This window comes from Coturnix japonica, chromosome 10, assembly GCF_054131305.1.
Source record: "Coturnix japonica strain WE chromosome 10, WE-NBRP24, whole genome shotgun sequence".
Taxonomy (NCBI): domain Eukaryota; kingdom Metazoa; phylum Chordata; class Aves; order Galliformes; family Phasianidae; genus Coturnix; species Coturnix japonica.
In genome coordinates this window covers 15,733,801-15,747,041 of record NC_140672.1, presented here as the reverse complement: position 1 = coordinate 15,747,041, position 13,241 = coordinate 15,733,801, and positions in this window count along the sequence as shown.

The window sequence follows — 13,241 nt, the reverse complement described above, 5'->3', positions numbered from 1 at the left end:
CAATCAGAACTTTCTTGTCTATGGCCTCATTCCCACAGCAAAAGGAAATTCCTGAAGATTTTAAAAGATGGAGCTGCCTCACAACTGTATTTAGAATAATTTGTTCAATTTCCTCATCAGAAATTAACCACCCCAAGGTTCAGCTCCAAAAATTTTAAGCATAGCAGGGAAAACTTACAAACTAATGACCGTTTTCTAAAACATTCTAGAATGAAAGGCCAAAATGTGTTCTCTCTCACCTGTGACATGAATCTTGAAGGTGAGTTTCTGGCCAGCAGCCTCGCAGCTGTACTCCCCTGCATCTTTCTTCTCTACCTGGATCACCACCAGCCGACACTGTTTGCCCTCTGACTCCACCTTGAACTTCTTGCTCGAGGTGATCAGTTTCCCCTCCTTGTACCACTTCACCTCCATCTTCTCCTGGGCCACCTCGCAGCTCAGCGTGGCATTTTGAGTCAGTGCAGCCTTCACCTCCTTTTGTACCTTGTCCTTGTTTGTAAACACGTCTTCTTTCTCTGCAGGGACATCACAACAGTCACACCATTTTGCTGTAGTCTGCTGCAGAGCTTACTCCAGTTCCCCATTTTCATTATACTTGCCCTTCACAGGGACCATCATGATGCCTCATTAAGACAGGAAAATACTTTCCCCTCTATTTTGCCTTGGGAAATGAATAGGCATATCATTTCATATCATATCATAAATCTAAACATTTCGCAGTCTGATAGCAGATTTGGACATAAGATTTAGAACACCTGCATGCACTGCTGAACCTCCTCCCTTCTCTTTGTTTCTTCTGATGTCTCTCTACATTTCCAGTAAATCAGAAGGGAATGGCCCTCTAGAACAGGTTGCCCAAGGAGACTGTGGATGCTCCATCCCTGCAGGCATTCAAGGCCAGGCTGGATGTGGTTCTGGGCAGCCTGGGCTGCTGGTTGGCAACCCTGCACATAGGAAGAAGGGGGTTGGAACTGGATGAGCACTGTGGGCCTTTGCAACCCAGGCCATTTATGAGTCTGATTAGTGGCATTTTCCACCTCATTGTGTCATTCAAATTTTGTAACCAGATCTCATCAAACACCTCCCCTTTTCTCACTCCTTGCATGCCTGGTGTGCTCTTGCACTGTAACCCTGCAGACACCAGCTGACTACAAGAGCTGCACAAGTTACCCTCCTTGCCTATTGTTTGTTGCAGTAATTCATTCCTGGATGGAAAAGCACATGTAGAAAAGTGTTGCTATGACACTAGATGACAAAGAAAGTCCTATAGCCAAAATGTTTTGCACCAGAGAGGCTGTAAGTTGATCCTCCAAATGCAAGACACACAAAATGAAGTGTTCCTTTATCTCTGGGATTCCAAGCATTTTCTCACCTCTGACTTTCACTTGGAATGTTGCTTTGTCATCTTTTGTTTCACAGCTGTAGCTCCCTTGGTCTTTCAGGGTCACATTTTTGACCATGAGCTTGCGGTGCGTCCCCTGGGAGATGATGGTTGTCCTCTGGTCCTGCTTCACCTCTATTTGATCTTTCTTCTATACGACAGCTCCGCTTGCAGCTGACACCTCACACACCAGCTCCAGGTCTTCAGAAGGACTGACTGATATTTCTGGAGTCGTTTTGGACTTGCTGACAAAATTAATGGCTTCATCTGAAGAAAAAAAGAGAAAGTGGTTTACATCCTGACTCAGGCTTATTCAGCACAGCATTAAGATACAGCTAGAACTGATTGTAATGTCTCTGCTCATTACATCTGGGGGATCAAGTTTCACCTCTGGAGGTACTCACATACAAACGTGTGCTTGATTCTCCTGTGTAAGGAAAGAGTAAGTTCTATGCAGACAGTTCTTATTTCTTTTAATCAATTCTGTATTCTGCACATGTTCTTCTGAAGCTAAAATGAAGGCAGCTAAGTAACCTGTTTGCAATACATGAACAAACCAATTCAACACCTTGTCTCTAAGCTAACAAGCAGCGTTTGATGAGCACATCAGTATTTCATGCCCTTCATTCCATCCAGACTGTATTGGCAATAACTATGCTGGTATTAACAAGGATAGCAATTACAAGCAAAATGGTAGAAATACAGAAGATATAAGGAAAAGGGAACTCACCAGAGCTGAGGCGATCCTCCCTGGTGAGCGATCTCCAAGAGATGCTGCCTCAGTGAGGGTCAGCCCTTAAATGAGGTCTCAGAGGAGGTGGAGTTGAACTCCACCCCTCCAGGGAGCACAGCTACATAACTTTCACCTGTGCTCCCACAGCTGACCCCACACTTGCCTCAGCTGATCAATCAGTGGTTCACATTGTGATCTCCCATACACTCCACCCCTTCACAACGTGAACCAATGATTAGGTGAGTTCCCCTTATTACAGAGACCCAATCACAACGCTGATACAATCTCCCGTCGCATTAGATGTTCATATTATTCAAATGATGATGATTGGATGGGTGTTTATGATCTTCCATGGGCCAGTGCTTGATAGATGTTACCGGAGACAAATCATCTTGAAGTGCAGGTCCGTCTGCGTTTCATCAGTCCAGAGTAATGGTCCTAGAGGCTTAGAATCAATCTTAAGGGGAGTAATATAGATGTTTCAAGGGTACTAGGAGGGGAAGATCCGCCCTCCAGGGCAAGATACAGGCCGTATTCTTATCTTGGGTCAATACTTCTGCTTGTACTGGATTATGTCCTGGCCTCCGATACCATACCCTCTGGCCAGATATCTGTGGCTGTATAACTATATCTGGCACCAGAGGAGGAGTCTTGATCTGCCATAGGGACATAATAGGTGTTCCTTTAGCAATAAAGGCCGGAGTATTGACCACGATGTCAGTAGGCCATGTACCTATCACCGAGGGGGTGACTGAACCTCCCACCTCCAATAATCTCCCCCAAGGTGCAAGTAGGCCACACCATTTGGGTCCTACCTGCACCTTCCAAGGCCAATTTATCTTATGGATTCCCGGTTCTAAATTCTCAGGGGCAGGGAGCAGAAGATTATTTTCAGTACCAACCTGCGGTTTTACCTTATTATCGGTGCCTGTAATTTGGATCCTAAGAGGGGAGGCCCATATAGTTTGTAACATTTTCAGGGCACTGGGTCTGCCATCCCGAGGTCTTTCATTCAGGTCCCGCACGGTTTCATATAATCTTTTTGTCCACCCCTGCAGGGACTGAGAGTCTGTTTTCAGGGCAGCCTTAAGGATACCATTATAACGTTCAATAAGGCCTGCCCCTGTTGGGTTATATGGCAGGTGGAATCGCCATTCAATGTTGTTTTCTTCTGCCCAGCGCTGTATCATCGCTCCAGTGAAGTGAGTCCCTTGGTCACTCTCGATAACTTGAGGTGTCCCGTATGCAGACATCAGTTTAGTAAGTGCCTTAATTGTGTATGCTTGATTTGCCTTTGGTACAGGATAGGCTTGCAGCAGTCCACTTACAGTGTCAACGCAGGTCAGGGCATATCTCGCCCCCTCAGACCGAGGGAGGGGCCCAATGTAGTCGACCTGCCATCTCTGAAGAGGACTATATCCTCTAGCAATGTGGGATGTTGTTTCAGGCAACGGTCTCGGTCTCATCTTTGAGCAAGCATCGCAATCCTGACATGCTTGAACGATATCAGATAGTTGTACAGGCAGCCCCCATGCTTTAGCAGCTGCCCACATTATCTTCTGTCCAGCATGCCGTAGCTTCTGATGTAACCAACGGGCAATATTTTCAGATTGTGAATTCTCAATCCATCGGATTCGGGCCAGTGTGTCAGCTTCATCATTTCCTGGTGACTGCAAGGGTTGATGACCAGAGACATGGTAGACACATACTGTCCTGTGTTTGACCGTATTCCAAATGTCTACCCACATGTCTTTACCCCAAATCGGTCGGGCGTGGATAGTCCATTCCTGGGTAGCCCATTGCGTAATCCACAGAGTGAGCCCCCGGTACACAGCCCAACTATCTGTACAGATGTTCAGGACGCCGTCACCAGGTTCTTTAGTTATAACCATCCACACGGCTCGCAATTCTGCCCATTGGCTGCTTTGACCATCCCCCTCATCAAACCAGATGGTCTCAGTAGAGGGATGGTATGCTATTGCTCGCCACTTGCTCGGGTTGCCTCTGCTGGACCCATCCGTATACCAGGCATCTTCAGGAATAGGATATCTTCCTTCCTGAACGGGACTCTTCTCTGGTGGAGCAACCATCGGTTCTTTTGATGTATCACTGTGATACGTCACTGGGCCTAGGATCTTCTGTAGTTCTTCTTTAAGTGGAGATGAAGACAGACTGCTTCTCTGGCTTAGATAGGCGACCCATCGTGCCACCGTTTGTGCTTGGGCCACCCCCGTCTTAGGAAGGTGAGTCAAATCTCTCATCCACCCCTGGATTGGTAATGAAGTCTTAACTATGACCTCTGCTGTTTGCGTTATCGGCTCTACTGCTTGTAATGCCGAATAGGCAGCCAATAACTGTTTCTCAATCATGCTATATCGTTCTTCTGCTCCGTGCCAAACCTGAGACCAGAATCCAATGGGGGTTCAAACAGAACTCTGGCGTTGCCACAGGCCCCAGCCAAAACCATCTTGAGTAACATGAACATCTAGTTCAGCTGGGAGGGTCGGATCAAATATACCCAACGCCTGAGCTTGTTTAACTGCCAGTTTTGCCTGTTGGAAAGCATCCTGTTCTATCTTTCCCCAATTCCATGATTGACCCTTCTTTGTAAGCTTGTATAATGGCCTTAATAGCTGAGCTAAATGAGGTATAAAGGAGCGCCAATACCCCAATATACCCAAACATTCTTGCAATTGTTTTGATGTTGTAGGGACTGGAAACGCTTGGACTTTATCTACTACCGCACTGGGTAGTACTTTGGTTTTCCCGGACCAAATTACTCCCAGGAATTTTACAGATAGCCCCGGACCTTGCACCTTCTGTGGGTTTATAGCCCACCCTCTTTTCTGCAGGTAAGCTATCAACAAATCTGCTGCTTGTCTCACCGCCTCTAACGAATCGGATGTTAACAGGAGGTCATCAATATAATGATATAAATTGACATTATTTGGCTTTTCCCACTTAGCCAGATCACGTGCCACTAAATTATGACAAAAAGTGGGCGAATGTACGTACCCTTGGGGTAGGACCTGGAAAGTCCATTGCCTCCCTTCCCATGTAAATGCAAACTGATCTTGCGATTCTTCACTGATTGGAATACTGAAGAATGCATTCGCCAAATCCAAGACACAGTGATATGTTTTGATTTCCCTGCTTAGTGTGTCCATTAGGGAGGCAATATTGGGTACAGCCGCATGAACAGGTGGCGTGACCTTATTTAATTCCCTATAGTCTACTGTCATCCTCCATGTTCCATCCAGTTTTCGCACTGGCCATATTGGGGAGTTATATGGGCTATGTGCAGGCCTTATAATACCCACTCTTTCTAATTCCTGCACCGTCTTTGTTATTTCATCCTGCCCACCCGGGAGTCTGTACTGTTTCACATTAGTAATCCGGCGTGGCTTCGGCAAACAAATAGGCTCATGTTTTGCATGGCCTCTCAATATTGTCTGGATTGCCCGGATACTAATGCATCTCTGCCGCAATCGGAACTCTCCCACTGTTGTATGGAGAGCCAGACCCCACAGGATATCAATTCCTAATATATACTCTGGAATTGGGGCAATGGATACCTTGTACTCCCGTGGTGGAAGACGCCCGACCCCCAGTTTTACCCAGGTTTGGGTGACCGGAATGGTTTGTCCCCCAAAACCTCCAATCATCACTCTATTACCTTTAAATTTAGTTGGGTCTCCATATATTATAGATGTCTCTGCCCCGGTATCAACTAGGGCCATAACCTTCTGTATATTCTTTCGGGACCAGTATATCGTCAGTTCCACATAGGGCCTCCGGTCCCGTCTAGAGGCCCTAGGAGGACTGACATCCCTCGTCAAGCCATGAACTGAGCCAGATTCAAGTCTTTTACCTCCGATACCTCCGGTGTCATAACCCGAGGCACCTGAGGTGGCTTCTTTTTCCTATTTGGAACTATAAAATCTTCTAAATTCCATGTTGTTGTTGGTCACCGCTCTATAAATCTTATCCCTGGCCTTTTGGGTTTATTCTGAAATTTTTGTTCATCCTTCAGTTGCTTCCACAACTGAAGGAGAACCTGATTGGGCTGCCCATCAATTTTTGAAAACTGAACGCCTGCCCGGAGCAGATCATTAAACATTTGTTTCCAGGATACCCTAACAGGTCCTGCCCGAGAAGTTCGCGGGGCTGATCTTCTGGCTCGCACTATTGGAAAAGCCTCGGCATCCTCAATCACCCTGATATTGCGCTTAGCTCGTAAACGCTCAGTTTCTCCGAGGTCTGCTACCAATTGGGCGGCTTGTTGGACTACTGCCTCTGCGGATACTACTGGATTAAGTATGGAAACCAAGGTTCCATACATATGAGAGGGTGCTTACTGTAAAATTAGGTCCCTCATTCCCGCAGAAAATTTAACCATATCAGGGCTATCGAATGTGTCTTCGTAGATAGCCTCTCTCATACCTAATTCACGTATATAATTTTGAAGGTCTTCCATAGAAGACCACATCCCTGTGTTTACTGGCATGTCAGTTTTATTTGTCCACACCATGCGGCAAGCAGCCATTATCCATTCTACAATTGAATGGTTTTCTTCAGGGAACTGAGTCCCAGCATACAGTCTCTGCCGAAGGGCAGGATGTACTGTTATTGTGGCCAACTTAGATACTTCGGGGCCACTAACCAGTACACTATCTGCCCCTGAATCCCATAACCGTAATAACCAAGCCGGAACACTTTCCCTTGGCCTTTGCCTAAATCGTTGCACTAGGTCCATGAGTTCAGTAGGTGTATATGGACGGGCTGTTACATGTAAAACAGATTCGGCAGGGGGCCATTGATCAGAAGGCACTCCTGCTGGTCGATCTTGAATTTTCTTTGTTTTTTGAGTTATTACTGGACGGACTTCTAGTGAGTCCGTCTCAGATGGTTTTTCTAGATCAGATTTAGTGATCTTATTTTGATTCATTTCTTCAGGATCTTGATCGTCATTAAATGAAATGTATCTAATTTGAGGGTTGGAGGAAGAAAATGACGGTTTTTTTCCTGTCAATAGATTGATCTCACCCTCCAATTTTTCAATACGGGCCTTTAACAATTCATTTTCATGTGCAATGTTGTTTGATTTTATCTCTGCCTGATTTAAAGCATTTAATAATGGCCAGGCTGCCATAGATGCAGCCATTCGCTTTTCTTTTGTAATTAAGATATCTTTTTGTAGTCCTAGAAAGTAATCAGTTAGACAATAGGCGTCCATGTTATTTGGTACTCTTAAAGGGCCCCATTGTTCAATAATTGTTGCTAATTGGTAATATGGGGACGCCTCAAAACCTGGAATTTGTCCAGGAAGGCATGTCCCTAAGGGGGTGGTCTTCTCCCCCTTGTACCAATTAAAGATTTTCCACACAAAGGACATTTTTTTTTTTTCCTTATATTTCTAGATGCCAAGTCAGTGGCTCCTGCCTGGCTTGCCAAATGTATTGGCAATAACTATGCTGGTATTAACAAGGATAGCAATTACAAGTAAAATGGTAGAAATACAGAAGATATAAGGAAAAGGGAACTCACCAGAGCTGAGGTGATCCTCCCTGGTGAGCAATCTCCAAGAGATGCTGCCTCAGTGAGGGTCAGCCCTTAAATGAGGTCTCAGAGGAGGTGGAGTCGAACTCCACCCCTCCAGGGAGCACAGCTACATAACTTTCACCTGTGCTCCCACAGCTGACCCCACACTTGCCTCAGCTGATCAATCAGTGGTTCACATTGTGATCTCCCATACACAGACAGAACCTGCCTGAGGAGCAAGCTGATGGCTGTCAGCTACAGGCAGACCTAGCTTTGTACTGCATTTCTTAGAGCAACAACTGTTGCTTTCAGTCACTGAATATACCAAGGCCAATTACTATGCCAGGAACATTTATGGCATCAGTGAACAAAAAATGCGTTAAAAATTGTAATAGACAGGAGCCATTTATTCTTTTATAACTAGGTGACCAAAGAACAACAGTCCTTCTAGAGTCAAGCTGTTAAGAACTAATAGCATCAATCAATATCACATAGATAGATTACTTCCCTGCCCTAAGACCATCTTGCGACCATTTGGTGCTCCTAATTAAGCCCTCTTGATGGCATTTTGTCTGAGCCATGCGACATTTTGTGATAGGAGTTACTGCTAGTGTTCCCTTAACCCTACACCAAAGTAGGAGGTATCCATTCTCAGGGAATCATGCAGGCTTCCTCTGTATTTGATGCTCAGAGACAGCCGCAGAACTTTTTAAATCTTAGCTTAGCTCTCATCCAATAATGTTCATCAAACAGTGCAACTTGTCCTTTGGGGATGCCTTTGTTCTGCATCAACCAGTTCCAACGGAGTCTTCTTGGCTTGTTTTAGATCAGTTTTTCAACAGATAAAGCCAGGGTCTTTGAATTACAAAGTGAAATTGCAGAATGCATGATTCTCAACCAAACAGAACAGCAGGTGGGATGCAGGGTGAATACCTGAACCAACACCACCTGCAAGCAATCCTTCAATATCTTAGGAATCTCTAGCCACCCCAAATCCAGTGTTGTGCTTGATCTATCATCTCTGCTGAGTTTTTAGCTAAGCTGATGGTGAGCATCACGGTGGTGATGGGTGAGCAGTCAGACTAGAGGGTCTTAATCAACCGTAAGGATCCTGTGATCAGAGGAACGTGAATGTGCTCTTAAAGGTCACAAGCGCTGCACTGCAGCATGAGCATACACAGCGAAAGGCTTTCAGTAGAGCTTCAGTTCATAAATGAGGACTGGGTTATGGAAAATAGGCTCAAGATATAAAACAGAAAACAGATCTTAACGCCAGGTTCTGTGAATGCAACCAGCTGAATTTCACAGATATTGAATTTCAATGACAATTTCTTGTGTTATTTTACCCTCCAGCTCCACCCTGAACAGGAACATGTCAGTGACAAGCATTACTCCTCCAGGCTTGACCTAACAGTGCTTTACTTGCACTATGAGCTAATGGCTGTGCTTACAGCACCTCAGGGAGACACCTCAGAGATCACAATGTCCTTCGGGTACAGCAGGAGACACTCAACTCTCCAAATGTGGAGTTTAATTTGTCCAAAGAGGAGACAGGATTCCCATGCTAATAACTTAGGACCATTTCAGTCATAGGTTTAAAGATGATGTAAGTGCTGAGGCAATACATGAACTAGATGAATGAAGCCCAGATGTCAGGGCTCAAGTCGTGACTCCAGCCCCAGCTGGAGCTAAGGCTGTCTTGAATTCATCACAACACAGTTACATTATTTGCTCATACTGTGGATTTGCATAGGGACAACAGGAAGGTCAGAATTGCTTCAATAGAGCTATGCAATCTTTGTCCTAAATACTGGAAACCCACAGCATTGGACAAATAAAATGAATTAAGTCTGAAGTGCTTTACATGGATTGTGATCCTATGTTTGCCTCACAAACTTACCTGAGACTTTCCAATCAAAAATCAGAGTGTCATCTCCAATTGTGTAGATGTATGTTCCCTCGTCTTCTTTCATTACAGCTGAAGCCACAAGCTTATGCAGTTTCCCTTTATCTTCCATTGTGAATTTCTTACTGGTCTTGATTTCTTTGCCATTTTTGTACCACTTCACCATGACATTGGCTTCAGAGGTCTCAGAAACAAATTCAGCTTGTTTTCCAGCAACGGCCCTGATTACTCCTCCACTTGTCTCTTTGATTACGAAGTTTGCCAGTGCTGAAACAAAATATGAAGACACAAAATACATATGATGGTAAAGAACTGCAGGGACATTGGTGACCATGAGGCATTCATTTATCATAAGATCAAACGTGCACGTTTAATCCTAGTTCTAATTGCTAGATTCTAATTCAGAAGCTGGCAAATTGGCAGCTTTTATAAACCACGTACCAGATTACCTTATCTCCACAAGTTGAAGGACGTACACTGTACAGGGGACAGAGCCAAAGGAAGAAGCCCAAGGCTTCAAGAAAATGTCTAAAATAGGAAAACTGAGGAAAGAATTGGAACAAGCAAACTAGAAGGAAATCAATGGAGGGGGTATCTATTACTGCACTGTAACCCCCTGGCAAACAAATCAAGCCTAAAAGATAGAGATATCACTTAGGACTGAAAAGAAAAAAGAAAAAAAAGAATTCCTTTATGGAAATTAATTGGAGTGCAAAAGTTAGATGATAAAACTGGTCCTTATTAACACACAGTGGAATAATTGACTTCAAAGATTCAAAATCTCACCACTGTCTTAGCCAAAAGTTCAAGCCTAAGTCCACGGTCCTATTTTACTGAGGGTAATTGAGCTTGTTTTCCAACTTCTTGTTAACATATCATTTCAAAACAGCGCACACAACTGAGTTGGGTCTGTTGAGACAGCGCAGTCAGAGCTGCTAAAATCAAAGTCTGGATTATGCATGCATTTGTTCTGCAGTTCCAAGAACACGCATGTATAATACAAATTCAACAACGTTCTACAGAATGCCTGTATTTAGGAGCTCGAGAGCCAGCTGATGGACACTGGGATGACTGAGATCCTGTCAATACATTTAACTCCATCCTATCATACAGTCAAATTTCATTCATTTTTTCAGGAACTGTCTCTTATCATTGTAGTCCCGTCACCACTGCTGGATGTGAGCCCAACCACACAAAAGCAGCTGCTGGTTTTCACTGCAGATACTGCAGTAAGGAGAAACAGCCTCCAGACTGGACCAGCTGAGCGTGGCCCTACCAGGATTTGCTCCAAAGGTCTTATTACCAGTAGTGCTTCCCGATGAAATACATGGGGGTCCTCCTTTGATTCCAACCCCAACCCACCCCACCATGCCCCCTGATAACATCCATCAGGGCCACATCTCGACAGCTCCTGAACACCTCCAGGGATCCCACCACCTACCTGGGCAGCCTGTGCCAGTTAATTCTATGGGCAGACCTGCCAGTATGAAATATTATGCTAACATGACAAAGAGAGAGAAGAAAAGCAAAATTAAGACTAGCTGACAAGCCTTGGCAGGAAGTTCTGCTCTCCATCAATTTAGTCCCTGTGACTCTTCACAGGTGTTTTCTACATTTGGGATCACTGCTACAAAAAGAGATGTTGACATCATCTCTTGTGGCCACCCTGACAGAAGAGCAGGAAGGCTGGGATGCTCTTTTTCCTGTCTTTCCCTTGATTTCCTCTATATCTTAGGGACGAATCACAGGACAGAACACAGAAATCAAATGGCTCTACAAAGCAGATTGGCCAGTTCAAGTCAAAACAGCCACTGAAAACACCCCAGATGCTGTCTGACAACAGCTGGACTGTCGGGGAGTCAGGTGAATGCAGTCTGCTGGCCCTGGGCAGGAAGAGGACAGCCCAGACTGTCACATACCTTTCACTGAAAGCTGATAGAGCATTTTATCCCCCTCACAGATGCACTGATAACTTGCAGCATCATCCATTGAGTCGTTGTGAATTTTCAGGGTGTGTTTCTTCCCCACAATTTGCAGTTCATAATTTTCACTGGCCTTGAGCTCCTTCCCATCCTTCATCCACTCCACAGTAGCACCTGTGTCTGAAAGCTCAGCCTGCAGTTTGGCTTCCTCACGCAGCCAAGCGCAGATCTTTTCTACATCTTTGCTCTTCTTGGTAAATCTCACTGCAGCACCTGTCAGGAGCAAAGGCCTCGTTATTTCAATTTATATCAGGCTAACGTGGTCAATGTTTGCTGCAACATCTCTGAAAAAGAATCACCTTCTGTTCCTGCACTCATCATTGTGTCAGTGCTGAGCAATTCACGATATTTCATTTGGTCTTCTTGCTGGATTTACTAAGTAAAAATCAACCAAACATCTCCTTCTACTGATTAATAATGCTCTAAACATGCTTCTGCAGAGGTTTCCACCCAATGACAAACAGGTCCTCCCATCATGAATGTTTATTTGTTCTACTTTGTCATGCAAAGCTGATTGATAGAGATATTATTGGAATGATTGCTCCCCTACTTCTAAACTATTCCAGTGCAATCAGAAAGGCTGTCTGAACCTGCAGCTGAAAGTACTGCTCTATGGTCATGCAGTGGTAAACCTGGTGACTGAATGCACTGGCCAATAGCTGTGAACTGCAGACATTCATCAGCTGGCATGCTTGCACGTTGTTGTAAGGTCAATAGTAAACATGGCATCCCCTCCAGGTACAGCTTCACCAGTTGTTAGGGGGGATTTCACAGCCAGGACTGGGTCTGAGGAAGAACATGTATGTCTTAATGCTCTTTAGATGCAAGTCTGGTATCTCATTTAGAGATGGAAGATTAAATCATAGGTACATTTCTACTTCTCCCTTTGCATGAGTGCTAGAAGAAGCACTTCTGTGCTTAAGATCTGTTACAGAAAGTTCTGCCTCTTGCACATGTGAGATATCAAAAGATAAGGATATTCATGTCTCTGTCACAGAAACAACTCGTATCACTTTAGTGGTAGCTGGAGGTTGATAGGAGATAGGAGAACTAGGAATAAAGGAAAGCCTTTGGTGTGTTAATGCACTGCTAACCTTAAAGTCAAAGGAAGCATCTTTAGGGAACCAACACAGCTGCTCAGCACACACTGACCCATTTCCATTGGGGTTTTTGTGCTTACCAAGGTGCACGCTCCCTGGGAATTCCAGAGACGGGCTCTGTCCATGCGCATTGACTGCAGACACTCGGAACTGATCATCAGCCTCTTCAGACAGATTGCTCACCGTGAACTCTGGGACGGGGACATGAGACTCGTGGCACCTCACCCAGGTGAAGCCAGTTAGTTTCTTGCATTCCACAATGTAGCCATCGACTGGAATGGGGCGGTGCATCTTTGGAGGGGACCATGCCAGCGTCACTGAGGTTTCTGTTTTATTTTTCACCACGGGGTCAGTTGGGGGCTGGGTGGGAGGTTTTCTGGGAGCTGAACAGAAATAAATTTCAGAAATATTAGCATAAGGTCATGTAGGCTGGAAAAGACCTTCAAAAGACCTTCAAAATCAGCAGACTCAACTTTCAGCATGACCTACTGAGTCCCACCATTAACTACTGTGGTACCTGAGGACATACATGACAAGCTTATTCCTGCAGGTATTTACATAGTGAATATATTCACCCTCTGGTTGCTTTGGAACATTT